A 20040-nucleotide genomic window follows, 5' to 3' on the forward strand; every position below is an offset into this window, starting at 1 on the left:
TGCTACACTGAACGTTCAGAGCAATACGACCTAGGTCAAATAGATGTACTGATGTCCATTGCTCATTTTTCTGTCACACAAGTTACTACATTGGTGATGAGAATAAACTGGACTGATGTTGGGAGCAAATGGCAAGATGAGACCAACTCCACAAAGTAAGTGTGTAAAGTCAGCTAGCTAACCCAGAGTCATGGCTAATGATCACAACCTAGGTAAAGAAGATAAATTTGATGCGGAGTGGGATGACAGGCAGGCATATTTTGAATGGTTGGAATTTTACTTCCTGACCAGCAAAATTTGAGACAAGGCACAACATAAGGCTATCTTCCTCAGTGCATGCGGGGGAAAGGTTTACATGGTATTACAGAACTTTGTCATGATCCTGCCCCGCTGGCTTCCGGTTCTCCCTGCTTTTACTCTGAAAGTACTTCCTGCCATCAGCTCATCCACAACCCCGGTAACTTCATCATGCACATTGGTTTCACCTGCCACTAATCACCTACACCTGTTCACCACAGCATATAGGAGCTCCTCACACTCTGAGGAATCACCACAGCATATAGGAGCTCCTCACAGTCTGAGGAACTGCCAGATTGTTCTATGCCTTGTCTAGACTCTCCAGCGTTTTTCCCTGACTGCTTTCCTGGTACCGGACCCTTGCCTGCTCTAACGACCTGTGATCCAGCCTGCTCCCTCTTGTCTGACTGCCAACCTGAGATCGACACCCTACCTGTTCAACCAACCTATGATTCTGCCTTGCCTTCCCTGCTGCCCTGCCGGAGACTTCGACCTTGGACCGTATTAAGTACCACTCTTCTTCCTGATCCCCCAAGACTGTGTGTATTTCTGCTAAAATCACAAAAGGGCATTAAAGTCTGTTCTACTGCCTCAGCTGACTGGCTCTTTAATTGGGTTCACTCTATCTTCACGGGAGCGTCACTCACCTCCCTGACAAACTTGGGTCAGCCAGATAAGCCCAGCGATTTTTCTTTGAAAGACATTTTTCACTAAAGCCCAGTATGATTGCCCAGTGTTTTAAGTTTCACTCCAAAGTGCAGCAGCATGAATCATCTTTTGTAGTGGAATTGAGGAGACTTACAGAATATTGTGAGTTTGGGGTTTCACTGGGTGACAAGATTAGTTTGTGGTATCAGTGATGACCACATACAGGCACATTTATTCTTAGATGCTGTTGACCAGCTGACATTGGCACATGCTGTTCAGCTGGCAACATCTATGGAAATGGCAACTAAAAATGTACTGTAGCTAAACTGCAGCAAACCCATAAACACAGTGCAACTAGTGGTACTGGAGCAGCAGACTGCTTGTGATGGATGTTTCAGATGTGGGAGGAAATATGTACCCACCGATTGCTGGTTTAGGGATGCAGTATGCCACAACTGTAGACAGCAGGGCCGTTTGGCAAGAAAATACCATGGTGGCAGACAGACAAGACGCAACAGAAGGAAAATGACTAGTCCAACACATGTACTACAGAATGAGGAAGAGGATGTGCTTATGTTCTAAAACGTGGATGATAATGACAGAATGCCGCCTTACAGGGAACAGACGTCAGGTAATGGACAAGACATAGATTTTGAAATAAACAATGGGGCAGGTATGACAGTTTCATATATTAAAATGGGAGGGGACACATTCCATCACACAAGAATAAAGCTGTCACCCTTGGAGACTGGCCACGGTGACTACAATCATATCCAGAATATAGGTGTGGTACTTGAGAGGCTCTCACGAGCAGGACGTTGCCTGAACAGAGAAAATGTGTTTTTATGGCTCTATGCTAAGTCAGAACAAACATGTTAGCTTTAGATACTGGATCCAGAAGAAATCAAATCTGAGTCCTTTGGCTGCTTTTAACACTCTACAGCACAAGAAGCCAAACTGATGTTAACTCTGGTTTTAGCTCTTCCTTTTTCCCGCTGTATCTGTGCAAAACAATGTGACCTCTTTGGTCTGGCAGACACTGTTTTGGACTTATAGCACATGAGAGCTTCTCTATGACTGGCTGTTGGAAATGAGAACTGGCATTCAAAAAGGCTTCTTAGAACCTTCGCTAAGTGGTGTGTGGGGCTAAGAGATACCACATCCTGTCCCATTTTCACTGGCTTTATCAAACAATGTGCAAAGTCTTAGTGATTGCACCTTACTTTCATTCAATGGCTTATTTTTTGACTACTTTAAGGCTTGTTACCAGTTTCCTGCCAGTGGCTTGGTCTCAGTCTCAATAAATCTTTTAAACCTTGAACATGCAGTACACTGTAAACTTTCTGAAAAGTATTACATCTCTCTAACCCTCTGTCTAAGTGAAAGCAACTAACTTATGAATTCATCTGTATTAAAACACGGGACAGATAGTCAGAGAGGGCAGGAGGAGATTACTACGTGAAGGTTTTACCTCAGACCAACTCCCAACTAGATGTCTGTTGTGGTGCCGGGTTATGTTGTTTGATTACCAAAAAGAAGGGAAAACTAGTATTTGTCCTAGTATTTTTCCATTTAAATGTGGACACAGTATGAACCTGGAAAAACTAGTGTAGGCACTTGGGTCTCTAGTTTCACCTGCTGGCAGTCTGCCCATGGAATGAAATGTCTTTTCACTTTTAGCCTGCTTTGTGTGGTCCTTGTGCTGGAGAGTCCATGCTTCTTACTTACAGTGGTAAACCCACACACTGCTTGTACTTGAGACCATCCACCCATCCATTGCCTATGTATCCTTGTATCTGTGAGGGTTGTGGGGGTCTGGAACCAATCCCAACTGACAATGGGCACTGTACTTGACAACAAGTGTCCTTGAGACCATTCATGGGTGGAGCCAAAGGAATGGCCATGGGGGTGACATACTGTAGATCACCCCCAAAATCTGATTGGCCATTCTTGGTGCCACCCCTGCCAGAGTCTAAAAGGGATGCTTGTCAGTATTAACAAATGAAAATGAAAAACAATGACAAATTGTTGCCTTAAATAGAACTAACATTTTTCTGGTGCTTTATAATTGATATCGCTCAAATTATATTTATTTTATATCCTGCATGCAGCATGATATTTGCATTCATTTCTCCGATTGTGCTGTTGTGGTGTATTTGGCATGATTTGTCTCAGTTTGTGGGGCAACCACTGTGCAGCAGTGATGTCCCTAGGCAGGAGTAGATAAGAAGAGCAGCCAAAGTTAGCTAAAGAAAGCACTATGTGTGTCTCATTAATGCATACAATAAATATATTGATTCTTTATAATGTATGAATTATTTCATAGGACTAGTTAATTAACTTTTTACATATACTTTATTTCACATGTGCCACTCCTCTGTGAGTCTGTGCCCCAGTCTGGGCACCCCATCCAAAATTTTCTAGATCTGCCCCTGGAAGTAATGACTAGTGAAAAGATGTTCAGCTGGGTAAATTAGCCGAATTTAAGGTGTTTCAATTAAAAGAGAATAGAAGCCTTGTTCGTCTGTGAGTGTTGTTGGCTGAGTCCTCTCAAATTTGGAATTAATGCAGCTTCACCTGCACAGCTCATTCTGTGTGCAGTGGAGGACAGCAGCATACCTAGACTGAACACTAGATCCATCCACAGAACAGTACACACACATTTCGCTACATCAGTCACGCAGCAGGCTCAAAACATAAACACAATCAATCACGGCACCCTCCCACGTAAAATGGTCAGTGAGTGATGAATGATGCAGGGAGCTGTTAGCAGGGAGATGAGCCACATTATGGATTATTTTGAAAAACACAAACACCTTGCCTCAGTGGAAAGCTTCAACCATGTTGATTATTGTTTGCACAATTTTCTTTGTGAAGTGTCCCTCAGGTGTATGTCATACTATGGTTCTTATTGCATAGACCTCAACACAAGACATTTGCAAGAATGGAGATTTTGCATTTATAGACATGGACTATATGAATATTCGAGTGAATGATCAAGACATTTCTGATGTACTGTAGATTTTGTCATCTAGCAGTCTTATCTATTTCAGACTATGAAAAAATAGCACGAATATACTGTGCACTGCATAAATATTTCACTTTTACTTCAGGGGTTACGGGGGGACTAAACTCAGTTTTCTCAACTTTCTAGTTGCAACAGAGTCTACAAACATCTTTAGATGCTAATGAGACAATATCAAACTGCATCTCATTCTCCTGCCTCTTCAGCCACTAATTCTTTGTCTCTGTCTTGCTATTCAGTGGAACCATGTCCATGCTGGTTCTACCCGAAGTTGGTATTTTGTTAGGATTATATTTATTATCAGAAACACCAAACTCAAGCATCGGGGTAGACAACGTTATTATCTACATGCTGTATCCAGCCCTATCTCACCTGGAGTCCCCTGGAAGTATTGAGGGTCATGTTCTTTGACTTCTCCAGTGCCTTCAACACAATCCAGCCGTCACTGCTGAGGGGGAAGTTGGAGGGGGCAGGTGTGGACCAACACCTGTCTGCATGGACCATTAACTACCTCACAAACAGACCTCAGTTCATAAGGCTGTGGGACTGTGTGTCGGATGTGGTAGTCTGCAGCACGGGGGCACCCCAGGGGACGGTGCTTTCCCCCTTTCTGTTCACCCTCTACACATCGGACCTCAAGTACAACTCCCACCAGTGTCATCGGGGGGGGTGTTACTGACTGTGTGGAGTGGTGTGAGAAAAACCACCTGGTCCTGAACACCAACAAGACAAAGGAGATGGTGATTGACCTCCGGCGAAAATCACCATCATCATTCATGCTGGTGAGCTTTCAGGGCTCTAATATTGAGATTGTGGACACCTTTAAATACCTGGGTGTCCACCTCAACAATGAACTGGATTGGACCAACAACACAGATGCCCTGTACAGGAAGGGCCAGAGCCGCCTCCACTTGTTGAGGAGACTGAGGTCCTTTGGTAAGCACGGGGAACTCTTTTGGACATTTTATGATGGTAAGCACGGGGAACTCCTTTGGACATTTTATGATTCTGTGGTGGCATCTACAGTTTTTTACGCTGTTGTGGGTTGGGCAGGAGGTAGCACGGTCAGGGACAGAAAGATACTTAACAAGTTGGTTAAGAGAGCTGCTTCTGTCCTGGGGTGCCCCCTGGATTCCATCGAGGAGGTGGTGGACAGAAGGATGCTGGAAAAACTAACATCCATCATGCATAACCCCTCCCATCCCCTGCACAACACAGTGGTGGCTCTGAACAGTTCTTTCAGCACAAGACTGTTACATCTCCAGTGTAAGAAGGAACATTACCGCAGGTCGTTCCTCCCCACAGCCATCAGACTGTACAACACATCACTGCAGTGATAAGATAGGTGAAATTATGAGGGACTATGCAATAGTCAACTGAGGTGCAACACTCAAATCCTGGTGGTAAAAATGCACTGTAAATATGCACATACTGTATGTAATATCTTGTTCCACATTTTTCTAAAATACGTTATATTGTCTTTTTTTAAGTATTTTTGAATAGTTCTTCAGAGATTCTTATGGCTGAAATACAGGTATTTTCCTCATTGTGGGATTAATTATGGGCGTAATATTATTGTTCTTGATTTCTTGATTCCTCTCAAATATTATATTTTGTCCTGTTCTTGGGTATTTTTGATTTGTTTCTCAGGGATTAACTGTGGGAGGATTATCTTGTTCCTGATTGTATCTCGAATACTATATTCTGTCTGGTTTTAGGTACTTTGGAATTTTTTTCTCACGATATGCGTGTGGTGTTTGTTCTTATGGTGTTTTGTTTCTTGCTTTCTATTGCTGCTGGAACACAGGAATTTCCCCATTGTGGGATCAGTAAAGTCCTACCTTACCTTAACATGTTCACCATGTTAGTGTGTTAGCATGCAAACATTTGCTAATTAACACTAAACACAGTAGTTTCACAGATACAGTATTAGATCATAAACCAAAGCCTTAGACTTAAATTTAAAATTTGAACAGATGATGGCATTACATTAAAAGTCAGGGGGTCACCAAAATTATTGCAATTCATTCTGTGGGAAACATGATTCTGTGGACCAAGTTTCATGGGAATCAGTCCAACATTTTGGGGATAACTGGAGATATTTCAGCCAGGACCACAGTGATGGACCAACCAAATGACACTGCCAATACCACTAGTGTGACAAAAATCAAATGTTTGCTCGTAGTTCTTATTCCCATGGTAATACGGCCATCTAATTTAAATAGTTATCACTGTCACAATTGGTGTATGAAGCACAGGGACAGGGACCCATATGTAGACAGGCAGGCAGGTGCAGAGAAGTCATTCTATTTGAAATGAAAATGACCAGGTTTACAGGTAGGCAGACAGACTGGCAGGTGCAGGAGCAGGTAACTGGTAACAGACAGAATGGCAGACACAAAAGCCCATGGCATAAAGAGTATGTAAGACAGTTTTAGTGTGAATATAGTTTGCTGTGATAGTCTGTTTGGTTCTAATTTACCTCTATGTTGAGAGAATGTGTTTGTAATTTTGTAAGATTTTAAATATTTCTGCTAATAAATGTAGGCTAATAAGTCATATTAGGTGTCAGATGATCACTACATTAATCCAACTTTACAGTTTTGTCTTCAGCCAAATATCCCAAATATTGGGAGGAAAATGAGATTCATTTCTATGTGTTGCATATCTGCACTGCACTCAGGTTGTGCGTACCATCTCTATGCGCTGCGGTGTCATAATTATTTGACTCTGTCAGTTTAAACATTAACAAATGTAACCAAACATGGCTGTGAAAGGATCTTTGTGGACTAACAGATAAGCAAAATGCTTGCTTGAAATATGGGTCAACAAAAACACACAAAGACAACCAGTACTACGCACAAGGACACTGAGATTTATGGACGTATTCGTCAGTATTTACATGCACATGGAGCAAAAACAAATGTCGCCCAGTTGATGAAATGAGTGGTTGCTTCTTCTTCTTGGCGGATTGCAAACCAACATGCATACTGCCACCTATTGTATCGGGCTGTGTACACATGCAATTGTGCTGGGGCACAGAACAACGTCACTAATGTAAAAGCAGACCTGCAAGGGAGAGGGGAGGGGAAGTATTTTCAAAGAGAGAAAACGGTGGTGGTAAGGATTTATAATATCTCCACTCAGAATTTAGAGGTAGTAGTCACCACTTATGTTGAGGGGAAGTGATCATGATCATGCTCAGGCATGGTATGAAACAATAATGCCTAATATGAAAATACCCTAAAAGCTAACTTGAGGAGCACTGTTGTGACTTGGCTACACTGGATTCGGCAGTATTTTAATATTGAAAGTCACCATGGTATTTCAAAATGTTTTATATTTGCATGTATTTGATTATTTATAAACAACAAATAATGAGTAATATATGGAAATGAGTCCAAAGACATGCAGCTTAGGTTGACTGGTGACTCTAAATTGCCCGTAGGAGTGAATGTGTGTGTGTGTTGTTGTTCATCTTACAGTGAAACTACATTGAATGCATGGTCAGGGACCACCACCTACAATACCTTTACAAACCACCAGGGGGCATAGACCACTGGTCAAAAACCCTGGATCTGTACCTAGAGTAACCCGCCCATTATGCACCCTTGGTGAGTTTCCCTCCTCTGGGGTCACCTGGATGTACATGTAAGCCTTAACAACCACCTGCACACCTGCTCCTCATTTACTCATTACCTCCTCCAGTAGAGGGCAAAGAGATTGCCTGTAAATCTCTCTCACTGTGAGAATTCTGATTTAACAAATACCTGTGGAACTAACATTGGAGTTGAGAAGACTTTATTTACCAAAGACCTTTTGACTAGAGGAGCTTAGGTTTAAATAATAAACTGTAGTAAATGATGTTTAAATTCTATCTAGCTGCTTCAGTTTCATGCTGGAGCTACATCCTCGAAGGTCACTTTACATTATTAAATTACATTAATTAAATAAATAAATTACATTTAAATGACTTTTTTTTTTTATGATGAAATCCTAGTGGTCAAACTTACATTTGAGCTCATGCTTTTCACAGTTCATACATTGAATGCATTATATAATTATACAACAAATTTCCCCCACACATTAGGCCTTCCAAGCTACCTTAGGGCACTGAAAGTTAAATGTGACTGTAAAGTAGGAGAATAGTTTATACCTATTTATTTTATAGTCGCCAGTATATAGGACCACAAAGGTCAAATGCTGGATTAAAACCAGGATATTACTTTCATTTTGTACAATTTGCAACTTGATTAAACAGGACATTAATAATCTTGTGTGCCTTTAATTTGACATTTTCAAAGAGAGAAAACGGTGGTGGTAAGGATTTATAATATCTCCACTCAGCATTTAGAAGTAGTAGTCACTGCTTATGTTGAAATGTAATTTTAATTCAAGTCGAACTGATAATGAATGAGTAGTTTCATTCCTTGGAAACATGGAGCTCAACAATGACTAGTTAGTTGGGGGTTAAACACACGTATGCCCCGGACACTATTAATTTTAACTGCAAGTGTGAGTGAGAAAGTGTGTGTATATATGTGTAAATCATACCTTAAATCTCCATGTCCAAGTCTAGCACCTTTCTATGTTCATCTCCCTTTAACTGACACAAGGCATAATTTTTTAAAGACTATGCATTTTTAATTCTCACTGACACAGAAACAGCAATACATCTACTATTTCTAATGTGTGTTCAAGTAGTATGCTTTCCAGGTCTGCAACAGGATCACAATACACACTTCCTGACTTGAGAGAGAGAGTGGTGTCAATTGTACTCCACTTGTACACAATCCTGTCCAGTGTGTGAGGGTTATGATAATATGGGAAATATGGGAACAGCTCTCAGATGTGTAGCTGTATAAGAGTTGCCTGTGGTGACAGTCCATTGATGTCTATGCTGGGGGTCTACTGGTCCCTCCCATGGCATTTTCTCTGTCAGGACATGGTGCTGTGAGAGGCTCCCACAGGGGCACACAGTGGCCAATACTGGTCTGTGGTAGGCTCCAGAGGGTGAAACCCCAGGATTATGAGAGTGTGCCAAACCAAAAAGCATGTTGTGAGTATACATTTTTTAAATTGAAATTTTACTGAATTTCAAATTCAGTTGTTTTTACAGCTGTACAAAGAAAAATAGCAAAAATGAATACTTGGGTAAGCCCACAAAATGAGTGCCATGTGCCATAACTCTATTTCATGATACACATTGTGTTGCAGTATTCTTCATTCAATACATTTTAAATCTTTTAGTAAAAAAATAAATAAATAAACAAGGTGGAATTACAGACTTTAAGTAATCATTTGCAGAGGCCCGGGCAAGATTTTCCCATAAGTTTACAAAATTTTCTTCAGCCAGGATCACAACTTTGGACTGTTACAAAAAAAAAAGACCACCACTGAAATGCTCTAAATGCACCTTCTTTAAATCCAGGGGTTTTGCATGGACACTCTGGGAATGACAAGTCCAAACATTAGAGTGAAAACCAAACCTTTTAAATAGCTGAGAGTGAGTCATTAGTCTGGAGAAAGCTGGACTCATGATGTTATTTACAGTGAATTCCAGGAGTGCGGTTTCTTGGTAACACTGAATAATTATTGATTGGTGAACTTCTTCAAACTCACAGATAAGGCAGTTGTCCCTAACTTTGTCAGTCTTTACAGGGTCTATTGAGACTAAACAAAATCACACTGTAAAGGAACGGTGCTGGGCTGTAATTTAGGTATAGTGGCTGTTTTGGTAAAGGTGGTATAGTGATGACATGCAAAAAGTCTCTAATGTCTTTATTTGCCTATGTATGTATTCATATAATCATTTATTTATACGTGTATTGTCTGCTTGTACCACGTTTAGCTGTTCTCAACTACAATTTCCCACTATTATTGTCTTCAGGCCTGGGAGAACCATACAGAATATACTGTAAAAGTTTTGGGGCCATACTCAATCAAAATATGTTTAACCATCTTCTTCACAGAAAACAAGCTAAGGCTAATGCATCTGAGGCTGAAAAGATAATTCAGTAACCCATTTTTGTTTTAGTATATACTGAAAACAGGTCTCACAGACAACATTATGTAAGAGTTAAAGCCACTATGTGTCGTTTTGAAATTAGAATTATAGAGCAATTAAATTTATTTATAGTTTATTTTACCACTGCAATTTGTGACCATTGAAGCTGTGTGTTCTATTCACCATGAAGCATATCGACTGAACATACAGCTCACTTTCAAGCTTGTTTTTGTTGTTGAGAAGTGGCTGTAGGTCTCAGTGTTGCCAATGTACAACAGTGCCACCTTGAGTTTAAAACTGATTAGGTCTACTGCTTCATACTCCTCTATCATCAGATTCCATTTGGCATTTAAAGCCTGAAAAAAGAGAAGACTGGAGAAAGCTGGACTCATGATGTTATTTACAGTCTGCACTGGTATTTACAGTATGCACTGGTCTTATTCACTGATGATCTGTATACTTCATGAAGTTGGATTTGGCACCTAAAGGACCCATAACAGTGTGCTGGCATGCTGACAACGAAAACAACCATAAAAACTGTTTCCTGAGGTTACTGACTGGTCCTGGAAATCAGATGATGCTTACATCAGCCTGAGCAGATGAGAAACTGAGAAGCATTGTCTGGAAACAAATTGCACTCTGTCTCTCCCGACTGTCTTCCAGCCAGCAGTTTTAAAATCTGAAGCTCTGTAGGATTTATAAAGAGTACAGCGCCATTGTCAGTCAAAATAATGCAAGCATAGCAACCACTGTATCTGCTTTACAATTTGAAATACGAGTGAGATGTATTGTATGTCTCCCACGTGAACATGATCTGAAGGAAGCTGCAGTCATCAAAAGGAGTGAATAAAAGCTCACTGTGATTCAAGACCTCTTTTTACAACATGCGAAAGAGTATGTTATTCAATTCAACTGCTCCTATACTGATCCAATTACTATGCAATGTGTTACCTCTAGTAGCTCTATAACATGTCACACCAAATGCAATAAAACCCAGTTAACTACCACATGCATGTGAGACATGCATCATGCTGATTGATAAGGTGCTGAGAAAGGTTTATGACAGGAAGAAGATGGGTTGTCATGATGCTACCCTACATAATACACAATTAAATGTGGCAAAGAATGGGAAAACATTCATATAGAAGCTCAGCATATGGGTTAAATGATGTTTACCAATTAATTGGCCTCAACTGCCTACTTCACCTGCTTATAGGTTTGGCTTGAATGACCATTTTGAAATAAAGAAAAAAGAGTCAGGACTGAGACATATAGTACTTCAGTGCTTTTAATAAACAAAGCACTCTACAATTGCTGGCCTGCTCACTGGGAGTAACTGGGGATTCAATGTCTTCCAATAGATGTGGAACTGGGGATCAAGCTGTAAAATATCTTCTTGTCTGATATTTTAGTGTATTTTTCTGTTTTTGGTTTCTCCACAGAGCCAGACTTTGTGCCCATGGGAGAACCAAAGAGTGTTATCCAGCTCTTCTCCTACTGGTCCAGTCTGAGAGTAGCTTGACTTTCAGTCATGCAGATCACAGGTCACAACTACCTAAGAATGAGTGTTTCTGTAGTATATTGCCTATGAAAAATCGCTGTTAAATCCAAACATTGCTCTATTAAATTTGCCTCAACCTACCCGTATCAGTGTGGTGTGGATCACTCCTTTAATACATTTTGCCTCATGATTGTTATACTGTAAAACATCCTAAAGTCCTTAAAAAAATAATAATAAATAAAAACTCAAAACTTATTATGATGGAATTCTAACGTGTCTCACTGAAGTAAAAAACATGATCACATAAGAATTTTCCACATGTTAAAATGAGAAAAACAGAGTATTTTGGCTAGAAAATTGTCAAAGACTGATATAATTTTTAAGTTTTATGCTTATGATGAGATATGGCAAGAGCATCATCTTTTCATCCATCCATTGCCCTGTTCTCTGAGTGTACATAATGCTGTCTCTTAATTTATCACAAACTGTTATTAAGAAATTTCAGTCTGAAAGTAAAACAAATGTCGTGGGACAGGGGTGAATGTGTCCTGGGAAATTTATATACAGTACTAGGGCTGATGACTAATTTAGAGCAGGTGACTGGTCCCACTAAGAACAAACTAAAGACCGCTGTTGTCCAGGTGAGGAACAGTAAGGTCTGACATGACAGGACTGGTTAGTTTTACATTTCAAACAGAACACCCAGGGAACTCAAAGAAATGAAATCATATAATTTTAGCTATTTAATAGACATTTAGAGTACACCTTGGGGTGACTGAAGGGGATTTAAATCTGAGAAATATCCTATCTTAAAGCATAGTGGTTACACGATGTGTGCCTTATTGGATTAACAATTTGTTATGAAGCTTAGGTGCAAGTAGAAAAGATCTTTTCATTTTCTCTCTATCTGCTTTCTCATACTGTCAAATCCCCTTCAACCCTGTATTTCTTGTGTTTCTAAAGTCAATCACTCACTGGCTGCTGTTTTTTTAAATATCTGCCCACTTGTAATTCAGACCTATGACTGTGCAACCCTCCTCCTCCCCATCACCACTATACCTTCATCTCCAGGTTCACTGTCCAAGGCCTCCATCAACCACCTTCTGGCTCTGCTCAACTACCACCAGCAGCATTTAGAATCCAGGGATCTGTCATATCCCCTATCTTCATATGCACTTCAAACACCTATGATGTTTCACTGGAGTCTGTCTAATTACCAAAAATCTCTGGGTACTAAACTGAAAAAATATTCACTTCAATTTGATCTCTTCTTATTGAACTGACGTTTAAATGGATATAGATGAATCAAAGCTGAACAATAAAGGTTGCAATAAACTCACATATAACTCCAATAAACCATCCTCCTGTCTGCAGCCTCTTTGTTACATAAACTAGTGCCATAAACAAAACAAGTGATGCCTCTCAGTGAACTGAGTTGGTTGAGGATATTTTAAGTTAGTTTGTATATGATTGACATCTAAGAGAATAACATTTAGGCTCAGGATATGGGAACTATAAAATAAATTGTTAAGCAGTTCTGTAGTTATACCCTCTACACAATCACCACACCTGGTCAGTTTTAGCCTGAAAATAAACAACCAAAACAACATTACAACACTGGTACTGGATGTCTGAAATTTATTAAAAGTGAGCTAATTATAAATAGGCTTTGCAGTTATCAAGCTATCACATCTTGCTGTAATCTGACCTGGCTCCTAATGGAGAATGTGTTGAATAAACCCTGAAGTGTTTTTCTGCGCACTTGACTGATTTAAACAATCGTCTCGGTCAAAGAAATTATCCCATGAATCAGTGTTAAGGAAATTTCAGTCCCTGGATGAGATAAATGCCCCTTCTGGCTTTAGCTGTGCAGATGGGAAACTGTGTGTTTGGATCTCCAAACACCTCCCTGAAGGCTTTTGAGGAGTTGCTTTCTCATCCATCTACAAAACAGCCAGGAGAGATTGATTTGTCCATAAGGAGGCATCACAACTTCACTACATGCAGTGAATGAGGATTTATGAGGATAGAGACATATAGAGGGCAGCACGGTGGCATGGGGGTTAGTGCTGTTGCCTCACAGTGAGAAGGTTGTGGGTTCGTGACCTTTCTGTGTGGAGTTTGGATATTCTCCTTGTGCTTGCATGGGTACTCCAGCTTCCTCCCACAGTCCAAAGACATGTGGCTTAGGTTGACTGGTGTCTCTAAATTGCCCATAGGAATGAACGTGTGAGTGGTTGTTTGTCAACTGCTGACCTGTCCAAGGTGTACCCTGCCTTCACCTGATTGCCAGCTGGGATTGGCTCCAGCAACCCCATTTGGGACTGAGCGGTACAGAAGATGGATGGAGATGTATAGATACCTTTAGAGGTTTTCCTTATGGCCCATATACATGGTCAACCTCTCTGCTTCATCTTATTTTATTTTATTTGATCTGTGGGAATGAGGAGGCTGTCATATTTACTGACAGTCACTATGGTAACAAATGCTCAGTATTGTGAGGTGATTATCACCCCAGGCAGACCATCTAATTCATGTCAGATCTGGACCTCGCAATGTCAATCACTTCTACTGAAGTAGAAAAACCTAACTACAACTGGCAGGCCCAAAGAAATATTTATGCACCTGAAAACAGAAAATCAGTCATACAGCAGTTTTGGGTTGTATAATTATGCACTCAACTATTTTTTTATAAGATTGAAAATAAAGACATACAGTATCTTCCTGTCCTCCTGAGGTTTATTTTGTTGGAAGTCGGCTTTAAATGTACTGTACCTTCGGTGAGTGTGACACTGGGGTGCACCAGGCGCAATGAATACTGGGCAATATAGGATTTTTTTTTACATTTGACCACATAAATGGCCTAGCTATATTAAGTGATCTCCTTGTAGCAGTGGATTTTGCCATTAAGTTTATTATCTTCATTATGTTCTTCAAGTCAGTTCAAGCATAATAAACATTTTAAAAACACTCCTCTCAGACCACCAAACAATCTAATAGATGAGGTATTACAAGGGTGTAAAAAAATGGTGAAATACAATATGTACTGTTGTGTTGTATGTTGTAAACATGCTGATATGAAATACAGGGAGACAGAGACAGTGGGTATGACATGCAGCAAGGGTGCCCATCTGAATTTGATCTGTGGACACTGCAGCATTTTGGCAGAAGAGAGTAATAAAGGACAGCACATGTCAAACAGAGATGCAAAGACAAGATTTATGACTCTGACATCATGATTTTCACACGCCCCTTCCCCCAACACCAACACTTCTCCCCCACTGCCCCCACCACGACTACATCCAGTTTTCTGTAGTTTTATTGTTTTATTAGTACAATTAGAAGGACACCTCCATATCACAAAGTCTTTTTTCTCATGGGAATAGGACCATACATATTTAATCTAACCCCATTGTATACATCTGGGAGAGCGAGCTACAGTAAACATGCATGGCAAAGGTCATAACTTGAGTGCAGTGGCAGTGTTTAGAGTACTGCAGTCTTCATGTGAAGCCAGGGGGCTGGATCTGCCTTGGTCTGTGGATCCGGAGGAGCCTCGTTTAAAGTACAATGAGGAAGAGTTTACCTTGCTAGCATACCACTAAGGTGACATTGGCTTGCTACCACTACACCGGCAGGGGTGACCGGGGAGAAAGAGGAGGCGAAGGACTGGAGTAAAGTCAACTTCTACAGTACATCCCACCTGACCCCATCCCTGGCACTGCCAGTGCTGTTGTGGTAGAGTGCACAGATGCAGTGGAGGTCAGTGGGGATAGGCTCCAGCACCCCCCCTTTCAGGAATAAGCAGTATAGATAATGGATGAATGGATGGAACTATCAGCAGAGTAGTCATGCTGCCTCACACTGAGCTCTGCCTTCAACAGAGCCGGCTCATTGAGACAAAAGATGAAATGTTGCGCCAACATGCTTATATTCAGCAGCAGTTGCTTTTTGTTTGTAATTTCATTGCAGCAGGATTTGAAACTTGAGTCTTTCACCTGTTTTTCTAATGAAGGGTTAAAATAATGCCCAGGACCAAGGGCTCCACACTGCAAGCTGGTAATGCCATACCACAAGTTAGGTGTCATTTCTCAGCGGCTGGCACCTCCCTCACCTGATCAAGAAGCCTAGCAGTGGGTCAACCAAAACACAAAGTAGACTCAAACTCCAGCATCTGAAGTACCAGCAGTATGTTTTGTGCAGCTTCGCTATCCTCTTCAAACAATAAAAAAGGGGCTGCTGTGTCTATAGAAAGATGCAGGGCTTCTTGCATTCAAAAAGACGCTGCAGCAAAAGGAGTTACATAGAAATGTTTTTGGAGACATGTGACTGAAGGAGTAGGCTATAAAATAGTAATTTGGGAGGGGTGGTTTAAATAAATAATGCGGTGGTCCACAGCTGATTAAGCTCCGTAATGTCCTATAGTATGGCCTATTGTATTTTATTCATTCATTCACTTTCTACCGTTTTTTCCCTGAGCAGGGTCACGGGAGCCAATCCCGGCCGGCAATCAGGTGAAGGCGGGGTACACCCTGGACAGGTCGCCAATCCATTGCAGGGCTAACACATAGACGAACAACCACACACACACACACGGGCAATTTAGAGACACCAGTCAACCTAAGCTGCATGTCTTTGGACTGTGGGAGGAAGCCGGAGTACCCGGAGAGAACCCACGCAAGCACGGGGAGAACATGCAAACTCCACACAGAAAGGTCCCAGGTGGGGCCCGAACCTGGAACCTTCTCGCTGTGAGGCAACAGCACTAACCACTGTGCCACCATGCTGCCCTATTATTGTATTTCAATGACCCAAAATTGACAACATCTTTGCTGATAAAACCTGCAGACAATTTTGTGTCCACCACATTGTCTGGTAAAGTCAACATAGATACAGGGTTATGACAGTAGCTGTGTGATAACTCAGATTTAAAATGAGAGTTTACAAAGAAGTTGTCTACTTCTTTGCAGCACACTGTACCGTATGCCAGCAACTTATGGTGCCATGTTTAATGCAGTAGATCTTTGACTAGAGACATGAAACCGAGCATATGCAGCGTATAATATTGTATAGATTGAAAATTCAGAACCCTATACTGGTGGTGGAATGTATAGTAGGCTTTGTGACATCTGGTGGCCAAAAGGATAACTGCAGGCTGGATTTTATGAGCCTCATACAGAGTTTAAAACACTGCATACGCAGTGCTACCGACAGGGCACTGCTAATACAGCACAGTGAAAAAGTGTGATACTTTGAATGCCTACATCTGTATGCCTGATTCTGATTTGTGTTTTTGAACAAATGCTAGGGTTGTGCCATCTGTTATGAAATAAAAACAGTGTGAAAAAGAGTGTGTTTGTCTGTGTTTTGTGAAAATAAAATGATGTGTTTATGGAACATCAACTTAATCTCTATCATCATGGCAAAGGTTAAACAAGTGCTTCATGACATTTATTATAAACTGTATCATCTAGGTTCATTTGGAACATTCTGTTGAAGAGGGGACTGGAGAAAAGTTAAAAACAGGTGTGAGAAATTGGCTGGCTGAACAAGATACATACACATTACACAAACCTGTCTGGTATCTTTTATTAGAAACAGAATCTTTGTAATCAGGCCTATGTGTCAGTTTCTAATTGACTTGTGCGATATGCAGCATTTAGCCAAGTACAGCAATGGGTTCAAATAGATGCTGATTATGATCAAAGTTTTTTCCAAAATGGCGTATGTTAGAACATTGAAATCAAAGATGGGAAAAGAGGTTGCTGAAGCTTTTTCATCTGTTATAAAAGAATGCAGGGTCCCAAGGAAGGTGCAGACTGACCATGGCAAGGTGTTTCTGAATGCATCAGTTTCAAAACTTACGAATGAACACAGTATAACACATTTAACCACAGGTTATGATTTGAAAGCATCAGTTGCTGAGCGGTTTAACAGGACACTGGAAACCCAAACACATAGGTATTTTACATCTGAAAACATTTCAGTTCATCAATCTGCTTCAAGATTTAGTCCATAGTTATAATCATACGTTCCACATGTGACCGGGCCAATATACAGGCCTAGGCAACTCAGACCGTAGTAACTTTTAGTAGATCCCCAAGAATAACACCCCTCCTGTTTTCAGAGGTCAAATTCATGCAAACTTCCCCAGTACTGAGCTGCTACCCCCAGATAGATCTCCAAACACGGAGACATTGGAGTTACTCACACAGATAAAACTTTGAGTCAAAGTATAATTTAACAATGAAAATGTTTTAAGAAGCCTAACCCCAGAAGCTAAAATGCTACCTACAAAAGAAGTTTCCCCCCACTCAAAAAATACAGTGCAGAACAGGAATAAAATGGTTGGAGTCAACAGGTTAAAAAGGCACCATTAAATAAACACCACAAATCAATTAATCACACATCAAGCAAATATAAGAGGGCCTTGCCTCCCTGTGCATAAAACCATTCACACACTGTTCACACCATAAAATTGACTAAACCTTATTTGGAAACAATACAATAAATAGGGAACATAATGCTAGGCAAAACGTTGCATAAGTAAAACATTACATAGGCAAAACATTACATAAGCAAAGCAGCAGTGGCTATCACCCCTTGGCTGCACGTCACCCTAGCATAACATGTGCAATGGACGCCAAATTCTACTGAATCACGCTCGCATCAATTATCGCTCCCGGAGGTCTTCCGTAACCTCTATGGTACATTTCCTTCCCGTCAGAAAAAAAAACAGTTTTGTTTCAAAATAGGGAACACTGTGAGGATATCTTGCATCAAAAAGTAGAAATGGGATATAAAGGGAATTTGAGTGAAGAAGTGTTTACCGTTGAATGTGTCCCCAGAGACCCACCAGTATATAAATTAAAGATTACGATGAAGACGATGAAGAATTAAAGGGGATATTTAACAAACCAGAATTTCAAGAAGTTAAAATAGCACTGGACAAAGTTTACCATGTGAAGAAAATATTAAAACAAGAAAAGAGAAACAGGGTGAAATATTGTTCAGTCAAATGGTTTGGCTGTGGTAGTAAATTTAACAGCTGGGTCAAAGCCATTGAGCTCATTTACATCTATACCGTGGCATGAAGGCATCATGGATGACACAGGCTCACGCTGCTGTCCAAGTTGTATAGAGACATTTACAAATACAGCATGCGTTCTGAATTTACGGTCAACCTGGCAAAAAGTTTAAAATTGAACGGTGAATGGGAAGTCAGGTTGACTGAGGTTATTTACCCACGTAAATGGTTTAACATCCCACACACCTGAAGGTGGTATGTTGATTTGAATTCAGTGTTACTGCATCTTTGTTTGAGGATAACCACAGGTGATGGGGGAGACATCCCTGCAGTCGAGATAATTAATTATCCATTAAATACCATTTTTACACAATGTGACATCACGATTGGGGATAAGCTCATTTCTCAGTTCAGCGCAACACACTCCTATCGTGTTCTGCTAGAAACACTTTTGAATTATTCAGATGACTGCTTGTTGCAAGAGCGTGCTTTAGTGCACATTCTCAAGAATTTGAAGTAATAGGCCCATTACACTCTGACATATTCTTTTGCAGGTGTCTACTTCTCAATTCTGTAGATTTTTAAGGAGAAAGTCACTTGGGTGAGAGACAAGTGCGCGGCAGACAATTAGTTCCCGGTTACACACCACATCTGCAAGTCTCTATGTAAGGAGAGTCAGAGTGTCCCCGGCGGTGAGAGTAAGGTATGAAACAGCGCTAATGCATTCAAATGTAATCTGCCCCTACAGCAAGATGACACTTTACAATACATCCACATTCTTTGATTCGTTTGGGTTAGCACCTGACTGTGGCATGTACCCAGAGACTATATTGGACCATTAAACATCATTCTGATAAAATCCTGTACACTACTAATCAAATTCAAGCTGTAAAGTCCTCTGCATGTGGCCCACACCCTGCCTTTTATTAGTTTCATTGTGCAAGAGGATTAATTTCTAATGATGTGATTGCTTTATACAATGATTTAGATTATAGAAAGAATTATCTTGAAGTGACTTGTTTTGTCAAGAGAAATCTTAATTGTGTGAGAAAGAAATCAACCTATAACCATACTGCATGGATCATGAAAATGTTTTGTGACTATAAAAAAACAAAGATTTTCAAAGAAAAAACTACTTTATTGATGAAATTCTCATGAAATTGTTTAATTAATTTGTATGGCAACCAGTCAGTAACTCGTTTTCAAAAGCACTGTGAATGATTTCAGGATGCCCTATTGGATAGTACCAATGCTCAGCACACATCACATATGGGTAGAGTTTGATTGCAGACATGCAACCCCCATACAGCAAGTCCCTGGGGACAAGAGGCTGGGGCAAGTATGTGGAAATCCCCCTAGCTGTTCTCATAGCGACCCACTCATGGTGCCACATGACTGTCACCCTGTAGTCTTTAGCCATTTCCCACTGCTTCTCCATGGTCTTCTCATACTTTTCACCAAAGGTCTGATTGGTGAGGGGGCAGATAATCCTCAGAGTAATAACAATCCGTGCAGCCATGATGAAAACAGCTGCT

This window comes from Monopterus albus, unplaced genomic scaffold, assembly GCF_001952655.1.
Source record: "Monopterus albus unplaced genomic scaffold, M_albus_1.0 scaffold203.1, whole genome shotgun sequence".
Lineage (NCBI taxonomy): Eukaryota > Metazoa > Chordata > Actinopteri > Synbranchiformes > Synbranchidae > Monopterus > Monopterus albus.